A 12432-nucleotide genomic window follows, 5' to 3' on the forward strand; every position below is an offset into this window, starting at 1 on the left:
GTTAAGAATCTTCTCAGAAAATGCCAGATTGTCTGTAGAGGACACAGCATTGCACTATTAAAGGCATTCACATCACCCAGTATGATGATGCAAACGCTCTATGTTATAGGAGATGCACTCTGAACATCTGAAAAAAGTTATCAGATTTGGGGGTATAGCTCAGTGGTAGAGCATTTGACTGCAGATCAAGAGGTCCCCAGTTCAAATCTGGGTGCCCCCTCTTTAAATACCTTCTTAGACCGCATAGGATATGGAAATTATTCTACTATTGAGTATTTGTGTCAAGCAACAGGTGTTGCAAAAACTGTAAACCAATAGCAACTGAGCATTGTTTCTGGATGTTGGATTCAGTAGAAAATTATAGTTTAGGTTAAGAATCTTCTCAGAAAATGCCAGCTTGTCTATAAAGGACACAGCATTGCACTATTAAAGGCATTCACATCACTCAGTATGATGATGCAAACGCTCTAGGTGATAGGAGATGCACAATGAACTTCTGAAAAAAGTCATCAGATTTGGGGGTATAGCTCAGTGGTAGAGCATTTGACTGCAGATCAAGAGGTCCCCAGTTCAAATCTGGGTGCCCCCTCTTTAAATAACTTATTAGACCGCATAGGATATGGAAATTATTTTACTATTGAGTATTTGTGTCAGGCAACAGGTGTTGCAAAGGCTGTAAACCAATAGCATCTGAGCATTGTTTCTGGATGTTGGATTCAGTAGAAAATTATAGTTTAGGTTAAGAATCTTCTCAGAAAATGCCAGCTTGTCTATAGAGGACACAGCATTGCACTATTAAAGGCATTCACATCACCCAGTATGATGATGCAAACGCTCTATGTTATAGGAGATGCACTCTGAACATCTGAAAGAAGTCATCAGATTTGGGGGTATAGCTCAGTGGTAGAGCATTTGACTGCAGATCAAGAGGTCCCCAGTTCAAATCTGGGTGCCCCCTTTTTAAAAACAACTTAGACCGCATAGGATATGGAAATTATTCTACTATTGAGTATTTGTGTCAAGCAACAGATGTTGCAAAAACTGTAAACCAATAGCAACTGAGCATTGTTTCTGGATGTTGGATTCAGTAGAAAATTATAGTTTAGGTTAAGAATCTTCTCAGAAAATGCCAGCTTGTCTATAGAGGACACAGCATTGCACTATTAAAGGCATTCACATCACCCAGTATGATGATGCAAACGCTCTATGTGATAGGAGATGCACGCTGAACTTCTGAAAAAAGTCATCAGATTTGGGGGTATAGCTCAGTGGTAGAGCATTTGACTGCAGATCAAGAGGTCCCCAGTTCAAATCTGGGTGCCCCCTCTTTAAATACCTTCTTAGACCGCATAGGATATGGAAATTATTCTACTATTGAGTATTTGTGTCAAGCAACAGGTGTTGCAAAAACTGTAAACCAATAGCAACTGAGCATTGTTTCTGGATGTTGGATTCAGTAGAAAATTATAGTTTAGGTTAAGAATCTTCTCAGAAAATGCCAGCTTGTCTATAAAGGACACAGCATTGCACTATTAAAGGCATTCACATCACTCAGTATGATGATGCAAACGCTCTAGGTGATAGGAGATGCACAATGAACTTCTGAAAAAAGTCATCAGATTTGGGGGTATAGCTCAGTGGTAGAGCATTTGACTGCAGATCAAGAGGTCCCCAGTTCAAATCTAGGTGCCCCCTCTTTAAATAACTTATTAGACCGCATAGGATATGGAAATTATTTTACTATTGAGTATTTGTGTCAGGCAACAGGTGTTGCAAAGGCTGTAAACCAATAGCATCTGAGCATTGTTTCTGGATGTTGGATTCAGTAGAAAATTATAGTTTAGGTTAAGAATCTTCTCAGAAAATGCTAGCTTGTCTATAGAGGACACAGCATTGCACTATTAAAGGCATTCACATCACCCAGTATGATGATGCAAACGCTCTATGTTATAGGAGATGCACTCTGAACATCTGAAAGAAGTCATCAGATTTGGGGGTATAGCTCAGTGGTAGAGCATTTGACTGCAGATCAAGAGGTCCCCAGTTCAAATCTGGGTGCCCCCTCTTTAAATAACTTCTTAGACCGCATAGGATATGGAAATTATTCTACTATTGAGTATTTGTGTCAAGCAACAGATGTTGCAAAAACTGTAAACCAATAGCAACTGAGCATTGTTTCTGGATGTTGGATTCAGTAGAAAATTATAGTTTAGGTTAAGAATCTTCTCAGAAAATGCCAGCTTGTCTATAGAGGACACAGCATTGCACTATTAAAGGCATTCACATCACCCAGTATGATGATGCAAACGCTCTATGTGATAGGAGATGCACGCTGAACTTCTGAAAAAAGTCATCAGATTTGGGGGTATAGCTCAGTGGTAGAGCATTTGACTGCAGATCAAGAGGTCCCCAGTTCAAATCTGGGTGCCCCCTTTTTAAAAACAACTTAGAAAGCATAGGATATGGAAATTATTCTACTATTGAGTATTTGTATCAGGCAACAGGTGTTGCGAAAACTGTAAACCAATAGCAACTGAGCATTGTTTCTGGATGTTGGATTCAGTAGAAAATTATAGTTTAGGGTAAGAGTTTTCTCAGAAAATGCCAGCTTGTCTATAGAGGACACAGCATTGCACTATTAAAGGCATTCACATCACCCAGTATGATGATGCAAACGCTCTATGTGATAGGAGATGCACGCTGAACACCTGAAACAGTTATCAGATTTGGGGGTATAGCTCAGTGGTAGAGCATTTGACTGCAGATCAAGAGGTCCCCAGTTCAAATCTGGGTGCCCCCTCTTTAAATACCTTCTTAGACCGCATAGGATATGGAAATTATTCTACTATTGAGTATTTGTGTCAAGCAACAGGTGTTGCAAAAACTGTAAACCAATAGCAACTGAGCATTGTTTCTGGATGTTGGATTCAGTAGAAAATTATAGTTTAGGTTAAGAATCTTCTCAGAAAATGCCAGATTGTCTGTAGAGGACACAGCATTGCACTATTAAAGGCATTCACATCACCCAGTATGATGATGCAAACGCTCTATGTTATAGGAGATGCACTCTGAACATCTGAAAAAAGTTAGCAGATTTGGGGGTATAGCTCAGTGGTAGAGCATTTGACTGCAGATCAAGAGGTCCCCAGTTCAAATCTGGGTGCTCCCTCTTTAAATACCTTCTTAGACCGCATAGGATATGGAAATTATTCTACTATTGAGTATTTGTGTCAAGCAACAGGTGTTGCAAAAACTGTAAACCAATAGCAACTGAGCATTGTTTCTGGATGTTGGATTCAGTAGAAAATTATAGTTTAGGTTAAGAATCTTCTCAGAAAATGCCAGCTTGTCTATAAAGGACACAGCATTGCACTATTAAAGGCATTCACATCACTCAGTATGATGATGCAAACGCTCTATGTTATAGGAGATGCACGCTGAACTTCTGAAAAAAGTCATCAGATTTGGGGGTATAGCTCAGTGGTAGAGCATTTGACTGCAGATCAAGAGGTCCCCAGTTCAAATCTGGGTGCCCCCTTTTTAAAAACAACTTAGAAAGCATAGGATATGGAAATTATTCTACTATTGAGTATTTGTATCAGGCAACAGGTGTTGCGAAAACTGTAAACCAATAGCAACTGAGCATTGTTTCTGGATGTTGGATTCAGTAGAAAATTATAGTTTAGGTTAAGAATCTTCTCAGAAAATGCCAGATTGTCTGTAGAGGACACAGCATTGCACTATTAAAGGCATTCACATCACCCAGTATGATGATGCAAACGCTCTATGTTATAGGAGATGCACTCTGAACATCTGAAAAAAGTTAGCAGATTTGGGGGTATAGCTCAGTGGTAGAGCATTTGACTGCAGATCAAGAGGTCCCCAGTTCAAATCTGTGTGCCCCCTCTTTAAATACCTTCTTAGACCGCATAGGATATGGAAATTATTCTACTATTGAGTATTTGTGTCAAGCAACAGGTGTTGCAAAAACTGTAAACCAATAGCAACTGAGCATTGTTTCTGGATGTTGGATTCAGTAGAAAATTATAGTTTAGGTTAAGAATCTTCTCAGAAAATGCCAGCTTGTCTATAAAGGACACAGCATTGCACTATTAAAGGCATTCACATCACTCAGTATGATGATGCAAACGCTCTAGGTGATAGGAGATGCACGCTGAACTTCTGAAAAAAGTCATCAGATTTGGGGGTATAGCTCAGTGGTAGAGCATTTGACTCCAGATCAAGAGGTCCCCAGTTCAAATCTGGGTGCCCCCTTTTTAAAAACAACTTAGAAAGCATAGGATATGGAAATTATTCTACTATTGAGTATTTGTATCAGGCAACAGGTGTTGCGAAAACTGTAAATCAATAGCAACTGAGCATTGTTTCTGGATGTTGGATTCAGTAGAAAATTATAGTTTAGGGTAAGAGTTTTCTCAGAAAATGCCAGCTTGTCTATAGAGGACACAGCATTGCACTATTAAAGGCATTCACATCCCCCTGTATGATGATGCAAACGCTCTATGTGATAGGAGATGCACACTGAACATCTGAAAAAAGTCATCAGATTTGGGGGTATAGCTCAGTGGTAGAGCATTTGACTGCAGATCAAGAGGTCCCCAGTTCAAATCTGGGTGCCCCCTCTTTAAATAACTTCTTAGACCGCATAGGATATGGAAATTATTCTACTATTGAGTATTTGTGTCAAGCAACAGGTGTTGCAAAAACTGTAAACCAATAGCAACTGAGCATTGTTTCTGGATGTTGTATTCAGTAGAAAATTATAGTTTAGGTTAAGAATCTTCTCAGAAAATGCCAGCTTGTCTATAGAGGACACAGCATTGCACTATTAAAGGCATTCACATCACCCAGTATGATGATGCAAACGCTCTATGTTATAGGAGATGCACTCTGAACATCTGAAAGAAGTCATCAGATTTGGGGGTATAGCTCAGTGGTAGAGCATTTGACTGCAGATCAAGAGGTCCCCAGTTCAAATCTGGGTGCCCCCTCTTTAAATAACTTCTTAGACCGCATAGGATATGGAAATTATTCTACTATTGAGTATTTGTGTCAAGCAACAGATGTTGCAAAAACTGTAAACCAATAGCAACTGAGCATTTTTTCTGGATGTTGGATTCAGTAGAAAATTATAGTTTAGGTTAAGAATCTTCTCAGAAAATGCCAGCTTGTCTATAGAGGACACGGCATTGCACTATTAAAGGCATTCACATCACCCAGTATGATGATGCAAACGCTCTATGTGATAGGAGATGCACCCTGAACTTCTGAAAAAAGTCATCAGATTTGGGGGTATAGCTCAGTGGTAGAGCATTTGACTGCAGATCAAGAGGTCCCCAGTTCACATCTGTGTGCCCCCTTTTTAACAACAACTTAGAAAGCATAGGATATGGAAATTATTCTACTATTGAGTATTTGTATCAGGCAACAGGTGTTGCAAAAACTGTAAACCAATAGCAACTGAGCATTGTTTCTGGATGTTGGATTCAGTAGAAAATTATAGTTTAGGTTAAGAATCTTCTCAGAAAATGCCAGATTGTCTGTAGAGGACACAGCATTGCACTACTAAAGGCATTCACATCACCCAGTATGATGATGCAAACGCTCTATGTTATAGGAGATGCACTCTGAACATCTGAAAAAAGTTAGCAGATTTGGGGATATAGCTCAGTGGTAGAGCATTTGACTGCAGATCAAGAGGTCCCCAGTTCAAATCTGGGTGCCCCCTTTTTAAAAACAACTTAGAAAGCATAGGATATGGAAATTATTTCACTATTGAGTATTTGTGTCAGGCAACAGGTGTTGCAAAGGCTGTAAACCAATAGCAACTGAGCATTGCGTCTGGTTCTTGGAATCAGTAGAAAATTATAGTTTAGGGTAAGAGTTTTCTCAGAAAATGCCAGCTTGTCTATAGAGGACACAGCATTGCACTATTAAAGGCATTCACATCACCCAGTATGATGATGCAAACGCTCTATGTTATAGGAGATGCACTCTGAACATCTGAAAAAAGTTATCAGATTTGGGGGTATAGCTCAGTGGTAGAGCATTTGACTGCAGATCAAGATGTCCCCAGTTCAAATCTGGGTGCCCCCTCTTTAAATAACTTCTTAGACCGCATAGGATATGGAAATTATTCTACTATTGAGTATTTGTGTCAAGCAACAGATGTTGCAAAAACTGTAAACCAATAGCAACTGAGCATTTTTTCTGGATGTTGGATTCAGTAGAAAATTATAGTTTAGGTTAAGAATCTTCTCAGAAAATGCCAGCTTGTCTATAGAGGACACGGCATTGCACTATTAAAGGCATTCACATCACCCAGTATGATGATGCAAACGCTCTATGTGATAGGAGATGCACGCTGAACTTCTGAAAAAAGTCATCAGATTTGGGGGTATAGCTCAGTGGTAGAACATTTGACTGCAGATCAAGAGGTCCCCAGTTCACATCTGTGTGCCCCCTTTTTAACAACAACTTAGAAAGCATAGGATATGGAAATTATTCTACTATTGAGTATTTGTATCAGGCAACAGGTGTTGCAAAAACTGTAAACCAATAGCAACTGAGCATTGTTTCTGGATGTTGGATTCAGTAGAAAATTATAGTTTAGGTTAAGAATCTTCTCAGAAAATGCCAGATTGTCTGTAGAGGACACAGCATTGCACTACTAAAGGCATTCACATCACCCAGTATGATGATGCAAACGCTCTATGTTATAGGAGATGCACTCTGAACATCTGAAAAAAGTTAGCAGATTTGGGGGTATAGCTCAGTGGTAGAGCATTTGACTGCAGATCAAGAGGTCCCCAGTTCAAATCTGGGTGCCCCCTCTTTAAATACCTTCTTAGACCGCATAGGATATGGAAATTATTCTACTATTGAGTATTTGTGTCAAGCAACAGGTGTTGCAAAAACTGTAAACCAATAGCAACTGAGCATTGTTTCTGGATGTTGGATTCAGTAGAAAATTATAGTTTAGGTTAAGAATCTTCTCAGAAAATGCCAGCTTGTCTATAAAGGACACAGCATTGCACTATTAAAGGCATTCACATCACTCAGTATGATGATGCAAACGCTCTAGGTGATAGGAGATGCACGCTGAACTTCTGAAAAAAGTCATCAGATTTGGGGGTATAGCTCAGTGGTAGAGCATTTGACTGCAGATCAAGAGGTCCCCAGTTCAAATCTGGGTGCCCCCTTTTTAAAAACAACTTAGAAAGCATAGGATATGGAAATTATTCTACTATTGAGTATTTGTATCAGGCAACAGGTGTTGCGAAAACTGTAAATCAATAGCAACTGAGCATTGTTTCTGGATGTTGGATTCAGTAGAAAATTATAGTTTAGGGTAAGAGTTTTCTCAGAAAATGCCAGCTTGTCTATAGAGGACACGGCATTGCACTATTAAAGGCATTCACATCACCCAGTATGATGATGCAAACGCTCTATGTGATAGGAGATGCACGCTGAACTTCTGAAAAAAGTCATCAGATTTGGGGGTATAGCTCAGTGGTAGAGCATTTGACTGCAGATCAAGAGGTCCCCAGTTCACATCTGTGTGCCCCCTTTTTAACAACAACTTAGAAAGCATAGGATATGGAAATTATTCTACTATTGAGTATTTGTATCAGGCAACAGGTGTTGCAAAGGCTGTAAACCAATAGCAACTGAGCATTGCGTCTGGTTCTTGGAATCAGTAGAAAATTATAGTTTAGGGTAAGAGTTTTCTCAGAAAATGCCAGCTTGTCTATAGAGGACACAGCATTGCACTACTAAAGGCATTCACATCACCCAGTATGATGATGCAAACGCTCTATGTTATAGGAGATGCACTCTGAACATCTGAAAAAAGTTAGCAGATTTGGGGGTATAGCTCAGTGGTAGAGCATTTGACTGCAGATCAAGAGGTCCCCAGTTCAAATCTGGGTGCCCCCTCTTTAAATACCTTCTTAGACCGCATAGGATATGGAAATTATTCTACTATTGAGTATTTGTGTCAAGCAACAGGTGTTGCAAAAACTGTAAACCAATAGCAACTGAGCATTGTTTCTGGATGTTGGATTCAGTAGAAAATTATAGTTTAGGTTAAGAATCTTCTCAGAAAATGCCAGCTTGTCTATAAAGGACACAGCATTGCACTATTAAAGGCATTCACATCACTCAGTATGATGATGCAAACGCTCTAGGTGATAGGAGATGCACGCTGAACTTCTGAAAAAAGTCATCAGATTTGGGGGTATAGCTCAGTGGTAGAGCATTTGACTGCAGATCAAGAGGTCCCCAGTTCAAATCTGGGTGCCCCCTTTTTAAAAACAACTTAGAAAGCATAGGATATGGAAATTATTCTACTATTGAGTATTTGTATCAGGCAACAGGTGTTGCGAAAACTGTAAATCAATAGCAACTGAGCATTGTTTCTGGATGTTGGATTCAGTAGAAAATTATAGTTTAGGGTAAGAGTTTTCTCAGAAAATGCCAGCTTGTCTATAGAGGACACAGCATTGCACTATTAAAGGCATTCACATCACCCAGTATGATGATGCAAACGCTCTATGTGATAGGAGATGCACACTGAACATCTGAAAAAAGTCATCAGATTTGGGGGTATAGCTCAGTGGTAGAGCATTTGACTGCAGATCAAGAGGTCCCCAGTTCAAATCTGGGTGCCCCCTCTTTAAATAACTTCTTAGACCGCATAGGATATGGAAATTATTCTACTATTGAGTATTTGTGTCAAGCAACAGATGTTGAAAAAACTGTAAACCAATAGCAACTGAGCATTTTTTCTGGATGTTGGATTCAGTAGAAAATTATAGTTTAGGTTAAGAATCTTCTCAGAAAATGCCAGCTTGTCTATAGAGGACACGGCATTGCACTATTAAAGGCATTCACATCACCCAGTATGATGATGCAAACGCTCTATGTGATAGGAGATGCACGCTGAACTTCTGAAAAAAGTCATCAGATTTGGGGGTATAGCTCAGTGGTAGAGCATTTGACTGCAGATCAAGAGGTCCCCAGTTCACATCTGTGTGCCCCCTTTTTAACAACAACTTAGAAAGCATAGGATATGGAAATTATTCTACTATTGAGTATTTGTATCAGGCAACAGGTGTTGCAAAAACTGTAAACCAATAGCAACTGAGCATTGTTTCTGGATGTTGGATTCAGTAGAAAATTATAGTTTAGGTTAAGAATCTTCTCAGAAAATGCCAGATTGTCTGTAGAGGACACAGCATTGCACTACTAAAGGCATTCACATCACCCAGTATGATGATGCAAACGCTCTATGTTATAGGAGATGCACTCTGAACATCTGAAAAAAGTTAGCAGATTTGGGGGTATAGCTCAGTGGTAGAGGATTTGACTGCAGATCAAGAGGTCCCCAGTTCAAATCTGGGTGCCCCCTCTTTAAATACCTTCTTAGACCGCATAGGATATGGAAATTATTCTACTATTGAGTATTTGTGTCAAGCAACAGGTGTTGCAAAAACTGTAAACCAATAGCAACTGAGCATTGTTTCTGGATGTTGGATTCAGTAGAAAATTATAGTTTAGGTTAAGAATCTTCTCAGAAAATGCCAGCTTGTCTATAAAGGACACAGCATTGCACTATTAAAGGCATTCACATCACTCAGTATGATGATGCAAACGCTCTAGGTGATAGGAGATGCACGCTGAACTTCTGAAAAAAGTCATCAGATTTGGGGGTATAGCTCAGTGGTAGAGCATTTGACTGCAGATCAAGAGGTCCCCAGTTCAAATCTGGGTGCCCCCTTTTTAAAAACAACTTAGAAAGCATAGGATATGGAAATTATTCTACTATTGAGTATTTGTATCAGGCAACAGGTGTTGCGAAAACTGTAAATCAATAGCAACTGAGCATTGTTTCTGGATGTTGGATTCAGTAGAAAATTATAGTTTAGGGTAAGAGTTTTCTCAGAAAATGCCAGCTTGTCTATAGAGGACACAGCATTGCACTATTAAAGGCATTCACATCACCCAGTATGATGATGCAAACGCTCTATGTGATAGGAGATGCACACTGAACATCTGAAAAAAGTCATCAGATTTGGGGGTATAGCTCAGTGGTAGAGCATTTGACTGCAGATCAAGAGGTCCCCAGTTCAAATCTGGGTGCCCCCTCTTTAAATAACTTCTTAGACCGCATAGGATATGGAAATTATTCTACTATTGAGTATTTGTGTCAAGCAACAGGTGTTGCAAAAACTGTAAACCAATAGCAACTGAGCATTGTTTCTGGATGTTGTATTCAGTAGAAAATTATAGTTTAGGTTAAGAATCTTCTCAGAAAATGCCATCTTGTCTATAGAGGACACAGCATTGCACTATTAAAGGCATTCACATCACCCAGTATGATGATGCAAACGCTCTATGTGATAGGAGATGCACTCTGAACATCTGAAAGAAGTCATCAGATTTGGGGGTATAGCTCAGTGGTAGAGCATTTGACTGCAGATCAAGAGGTCCCCAGTTCACATCTGTGTGCCCCCTTTTTAACAACAACTTAGAAAGCATAGGATATGGAAATTATTCTACTATTGAGTATTTGTATCAGGCAACAGGTGTTGCAAAAACTGTAAACCAATAGCAACTGAGCATTGTTTCTGGATGTTGGATTCAGTAGAAAATTATAGTTTAGGTTAAGAATCTTCTCAGAAAATGCCAGATTGTCTGTAGAGGACACAGCATTGCACTACTAAAGGCATTCACATCACCCAGTATGATGATGCAAACGCTCTATGTTATAGGAGATGCACTCTGAACATCTGAAAAAAGTTAGCAGATTTGGGGGTATAGCTCAGTGGTAGAGCATTTGACTGCAGATCAAGAGGTCCCCAGTTCAAATCTGGGTGCCCCCTTTTTAAAAACAACTTAGAAAGCATAGGATATGGAAATTATTTTACTATTGAGTATTTGTGTCAGGCAACAGGTGTTGCAAAGGCTGTAAACCAATAGCAACTGAGCATTGCGTCTGGTTCTTGGAATCAGTAGAAAATTATAGTTTAGGGTAAGAGTTTTCTCAGAAAATGCCAGCTTGTCTATAGAGGACACAGCATTGCACTATTAAAGGCATTCACATCACCCAGTATGATGATGCAAACGCTCTATGTTATAGGAGATGCACTCTGAACATCTGAAAAAAGTCATCAGATTTGGGGGTATAGCTCAGTGGTAGAGCATTTGACTGCAGATCAAGAGGTCCCCAGTTCAAATCTGGGTGCCCCCTCTTTAAATAACTTCTTAGACCGCATAGGATATGGAAATTATTCTACTATTGAGTATTTGTGTCAAGCAACAGGTGTTGCAAAAACTGTAAACCAATAGCAACTGAGCATTGTTTCTGGATGTTGTATTCAGTAGAAAATTATAGTTTAGGTTAAGAATCTTCTCAGAAAATGCCAGCTTGTCTATAGAGGACACAGCATTGCACTATTAAAGGCATTCACATCACCCAGTATGATGATGCAAACGCTCTATGTGATAGGAGATGCACTCTGAACATCTGAAAGAAGTCATCAGATTTGGGGGTATAGCTCAGTGGTAGAGCATTTGACTGCAGATCAAGAGGTCCCCAGTTCACATCTGTGTGCCCCCTTTTTAACAACAACTTAGAAAGCATAGGATATGGAAATTATTCTACTATTGAGTATTTGTATCAGGCAACAGGTGTTGCAAAAACTGTAAACCAATAGCAACTGAGCATTGTTTCTGGATGTTGGATTCAGTAGAAAATTATAGTTTAGGTTAAGAATCTTCTCAGAAAATGCCAGATTGTCTGTAGAGGACACAGCATTGCACTACTAAAGGCATTCACATCACCCAGTATGATGATGCAAACGCTCTATGTTATAGGAGATGCACTCTGAACATCTGAAAAAAGTTAGCAGATTTGGGGGTATAGCTCAGTGGTAGAGCATTTGACTGCAGATCAAGAGGTCCCCAGTTCAAATCTGGGTGCCCCCTTTTTAAAAACAACTTAGAAAGCATAGGATATGGAAATTATTTTACTATTGAGTATTTGTGTCAGGCAACAGGTGTTGCAAAGGCTGTAAACCAATAGCAACTGAGCATTGCGTCTGGTTCTTGGAATCAGTAGAAAATTATAGTTTAGGGTAAGAGTTTTCTCAGAAAATGCCAGCTTGTCTATAGAGGACACAGCATTGCACTATTAAAGGCATTCACATCACCCAGTATGATGATGCAAACGCTCTATGTTATAGGAGATGCACTCTGAACATCTGAAAAAAGTTATCAGATTTGGGGGTATAGCTCAGTGGTAGAGCATTTGACTGCAGATCAAGATGTCCCCAGTTCAAATCTGGGTGCCCCCTCTTTAAATAACTTCTTAGACCGCATAGGATATGGAAATTATTCTACTATTGA

General features: G+C 39.5%; 33 non-coding genes across 33 annotated transcripts; all 33 read left to right on the top strand.

Annotated features, from left to right (window-relative positions):
* The first annotated feature begins 148 nt into the window (after positions 1–148).
* Positions 149–220, top strand: trnac-gca (transfer RNA cysteine (anticodon GCA)). The gene has a single exon. It is a non-coding gene; the product is annotated as a tRNA-Cys (tRNA).
* Positions 221–517: 297 nt separating this feature from the next.
* On the top strand, positions 518–589 carry trnac-gca (transfer RNA cysteine (anticodon GCA)). The gene has a single exon. It is a non-coding gene; the product is annotated as a tRNA-Cys (tRNA).
* Positions 590–886: 297 nt separating this feature from the next.
* On the top strand, positions 887–958 carry trnac-gca (transfer RNA cysteine (anticodon GCA)). Its single transcript has one exon. It is a non-coding gene; the product is annotated as a tRNA-Cys (tRNA).
* A 296-nt stretch (positions 959–1254) lies between these two features.
* trnac-gca (transfer RNA cysteine (anticodon GCA)) lies at positions 1255–1326 on the top strand. The gene has a single exon. It is a non-coding gene; the product is annotated as a tRNA-Cys (tRNA).
* Positions 1327–1623: 297 nt separating this feature from the next.
* trnac-gca (transfer RNA cysteine (anticodon GCA)) lies at positions 1624–1695 on the top strand. The gene has a single exon. It is a non-coding gene; the product is annotated as a tRNA-Cys (tRNA).
* A 297-nt stretch (positions 1696–1992) lies between these two features.
* Positions 1993–2064, top strand: trnac-gca (transfer RNA cysteine (anticodon GCA)). Its single transcript has one exon. It is a non-coding gene; the product is annotated as a tRNA-Cys (tRNA).
* Positions 2065–2361: 297 nt separating this feature from the next.
* trnac-gca (transfer RNA cysteine (anticodon GCA)) lies at positions 2362–2433 on the top strand. Its single transcript has one exon. It is a non-coding gene; the product is annotated as a tRNA-Cys (tRNA).
* Positions 2434–2728: 295 nt separating this feature from the next.
* Positions 2729–2800, top strand: trnac-gca (transfer RNA cysteine (anticodon GCA)). The gene has a single exon. It is a non-coding gene; the product is annotated as a tRNA-Cys (tRNA).
* Positions 2801–3097: 297 nt separating this feature from the next.
* Positions 3098–3169, top strand: trnac-gca (transfer RNA cysteine (anticodon GCA)). The gene has a single exon. It is a non-coding gene; the product is annotated as a tRNA-Cys (tRNA).
* Positions 3170–3466: 297 nt separating this feature from the next.
* Positions 3467–3538, top strand: trnac-gca (transfer RNA cysteine (anticodon GCA)). Its single transcript has one exon. It is a non-coding gene; the product is annotated as a tRNA-Cys (tRNA).
* A 296-nt stretch (positions 3539–3834) lies between these two features.
* trnac-gca (transfer RNA cysteine (anticodon GCA)) lies at positions 3835–3906 on the top strand. The gene has a single exon. It is a non-coding gene; the product is annotated as a tRNA-Cys (tRNA).
* Positions 3907–4203: 297 nt separating this feature from the next.
* Positions 4204–4275, top strand: trnaw-cca (transfer RNA tryptophan (anticodon CCA)). The gene has a single exon. It is a non-coding gene; the product is annotated as a tRNA-Trp (tRNA).
* A 296-nt stretch (positions 4276–4571) lies between these two features.
* Positions 4572–4643, top strand: trnac-gca (transfer RNA cysteine (anticodon GCA)). The gene has a single exon. It is a non-coding gene; the product is annotated as a tRNA-Cys (tRNA).
* A 297-nt stretch (positions 4644–4940) lies between these two features.
* trnac-gca (transfer RNA cysteine (anticodon GCA)) lies at positions 4941–5012 on the top strand. Its single transcript has one exon. It is a non-coding gene; the product is annotated as a tRNA-Cys (tRNA).
* A 297-nt stretch (positions 5013–5309) lies between these two features.
* Positions 5310–5381, top strand: trnac-gca (transfer RNA cysteine (anticodon GCA)). The gene has a single exon. It is a non-coding gene; the product is annotated as a tRNA-Cys (tRNA).
* A 296-nt stretch (positions 5382–5677) lies between these two features.
* trnac-gca (transfer RNA cysteine (anticodon GCA)) lies at positions 5678–5749 on the top strand. The gene has a single exon. It is a non-coding gene; the product is annotated as a tRNA-Cys (tRNA).
* A 296-nt stretch (positions 5750–6045) lies between these two features.
* Positions 6046–6117, top strand: trnac-gca (transfer RNA cysteine (anticodon GCA)). Its single transcript has one exon. It is a non-coding gene; the product is annotated as a tRNA-Cys (tRNA).
* Positions 6118–6782: 665 nt separating this feature from the next.
* Positions 6783–6854, top strand: trnac-gca (transfer RNA cysteine (anticodon GCA)). Its single transcript has one exon. It is a non-coding gene; the product is annotated as a tRNA-Cys (tRNA).
* A 297-nt stretch (positions 6855–7151) lies between these two features.
* On the top strand, positions 7152–7223 carry trnac-gca (transfer RNA cysteine (anticodon GCA)). The gene has a single exon. It is a non-coding gene; the product is annotated as a tRNA-Cys (tRNA).
* Positions 7224–7519: 296 nt separating this feature from the next.
* trnac-gca (transfer RNA cysteine (anticodon GCA)) lies at positions 7520–7591 on the top strand. The gene has a single exon. It is a non-coding gene; the product is annotated as a tRNA-Cys (tRNA).
* Positions 7592–7887: 296 nt separating this feature from the next.
* Positions 7888–7959, top strand: trnac-gca (transfer RNA cysteine (anticodon GCA)). The gene has a single exon. It is a non-coding gene; the product is annotated as a tRNA-Cys (tRNA).
* Positions 7960–8256: 297 nt separating this feature from the next.
* trnac-gca (transfer RNA cysteine (anticodon GCA)) lies at positions 8257–8328 on the top strand. Its single transcript has one exon. It is a non-coding gene; the product is annotated as a tRNA-Cys (tRNA).
* A 296-nt stretch (positions 8329–8624) lies between these two features.
* trnac-gca (transfer RNA cysteine (anticodon GCA)) lies at positions 8625–8696 on the top strand. The gene has a single exon. It is a non-coding gene; the product is annotated as a tRNA-Cys (tRNA).
* A 297-nt stretch (positions 8697–8993) lies between these two features.
* trnac-gca (transfer RNA cysteine (anticodon GCA)) lies at positions 8994–9065 on the top strand. The gene has a single exon. It is a non-coding gene; the product is annotated as a tRNA-Cys (tRNA).
* Positions 9066–9361: 296 nt separating this feature from the next.
* On the top strand, positions 9362–9433 carry trnac-gca (transfer RNA cysteine (anticodon GCA)). The gene has a single exon. It is a non-coding gene; the product is annotated as a tRNA-Cys (tRNA).
* A 297-nt stretch (positions 9434–9730) lies between these two features.
* On the top strand, positions 9731–9802 carry trnac-gca (transfer RNA cysteine (anticodon GCA)). Its single transcript has one exon. It is a non-coding gene; the product is annotated as a tRNA-Cys (tRNA).
* Positions 9803–10098: 296 nt separating this feature from the next.
* Positions 10099–10170, top strand: trnac-gca (transfer RNA cysteine (anticodon GCA)). The gene has a single exon. It is a non-coding gene; the product is annotated as a tRNA-Cys (tRNA).
* Positions 10171–10467: 297 nt separating this feature from the next.
* On the top strand, positions 10468–10539 carry trnac-gca (transfer RNA cysteine (anticodon GCA)). Its single transcript has one exon. It is a non-coding gene; the product is annotated as a tRNA-Cys (tRNA).
* A 296-nt stretch (positions 10540–10835) lies between these two features.
* Positions 10836–10907, top strand: trnac-gca (transfer RNA cysteine (anticodon GCA)). Its single transcript has one exon. It is a non-coding gene; the product is annotated as a tRNA-Cys (tRNA).
* A 296-nt stretch (positions 10908–11203) lies between these two features.
* trnac-gca (transfer RNA cysteine (anticodon GCA)) lies at positions 11204–11275 on the top strand. The gene has a single exon. It is a non-coding gene; the product is annotated as a tRNA-Cys (tRNA).
* Positions 11276–11572: 297 nt separating this feature from the next.
* trnac-gca (transfer RNA cysteine (anticodon GCA)) lies at positions 11573–11644 on the top strand. The gene has a single exon. It is a non-coding gene; the product is annotated as a tRNA-Cys (tRNA).
* Positions 11645–11940: 296 nt separating this feature from the next.
* Positions 11941–12012, top strand: trnac-gca (transfer RNA cysteine (anticodon GCA)). The gene has a single exon. It is a non-coding gene; the product is annotated as a tRNA-Cys (tRNA).
* A 296-nt stretch (positions 12013–12308) lies between these two features.
* trnac-gca (transfer RNA cysteine (anticodon GCA)) lies at positions 12309–12380 on the top strand. Its single transcript has one exon. It is a non-coding gene; the product is annotated as a tRNA-Cys (tRNA).
* Positions 12381–12432: the final 52 nt, after the last annotated feature.

This window comes from Gasterosteus aculeatus, chromosome 11 (assembly GCF_964276395.1).
Source record: "Gasterosteus aculeatus chromosome 11, fGasAcu3.hap1.1, whole genome shotgun sequence".
NCBI lineage: Eukaryota > Metazoa > Chordata > Actinopteri > Perciformes > Gasterosteidae > Gasterosteus > Gasterosteus aculeatus.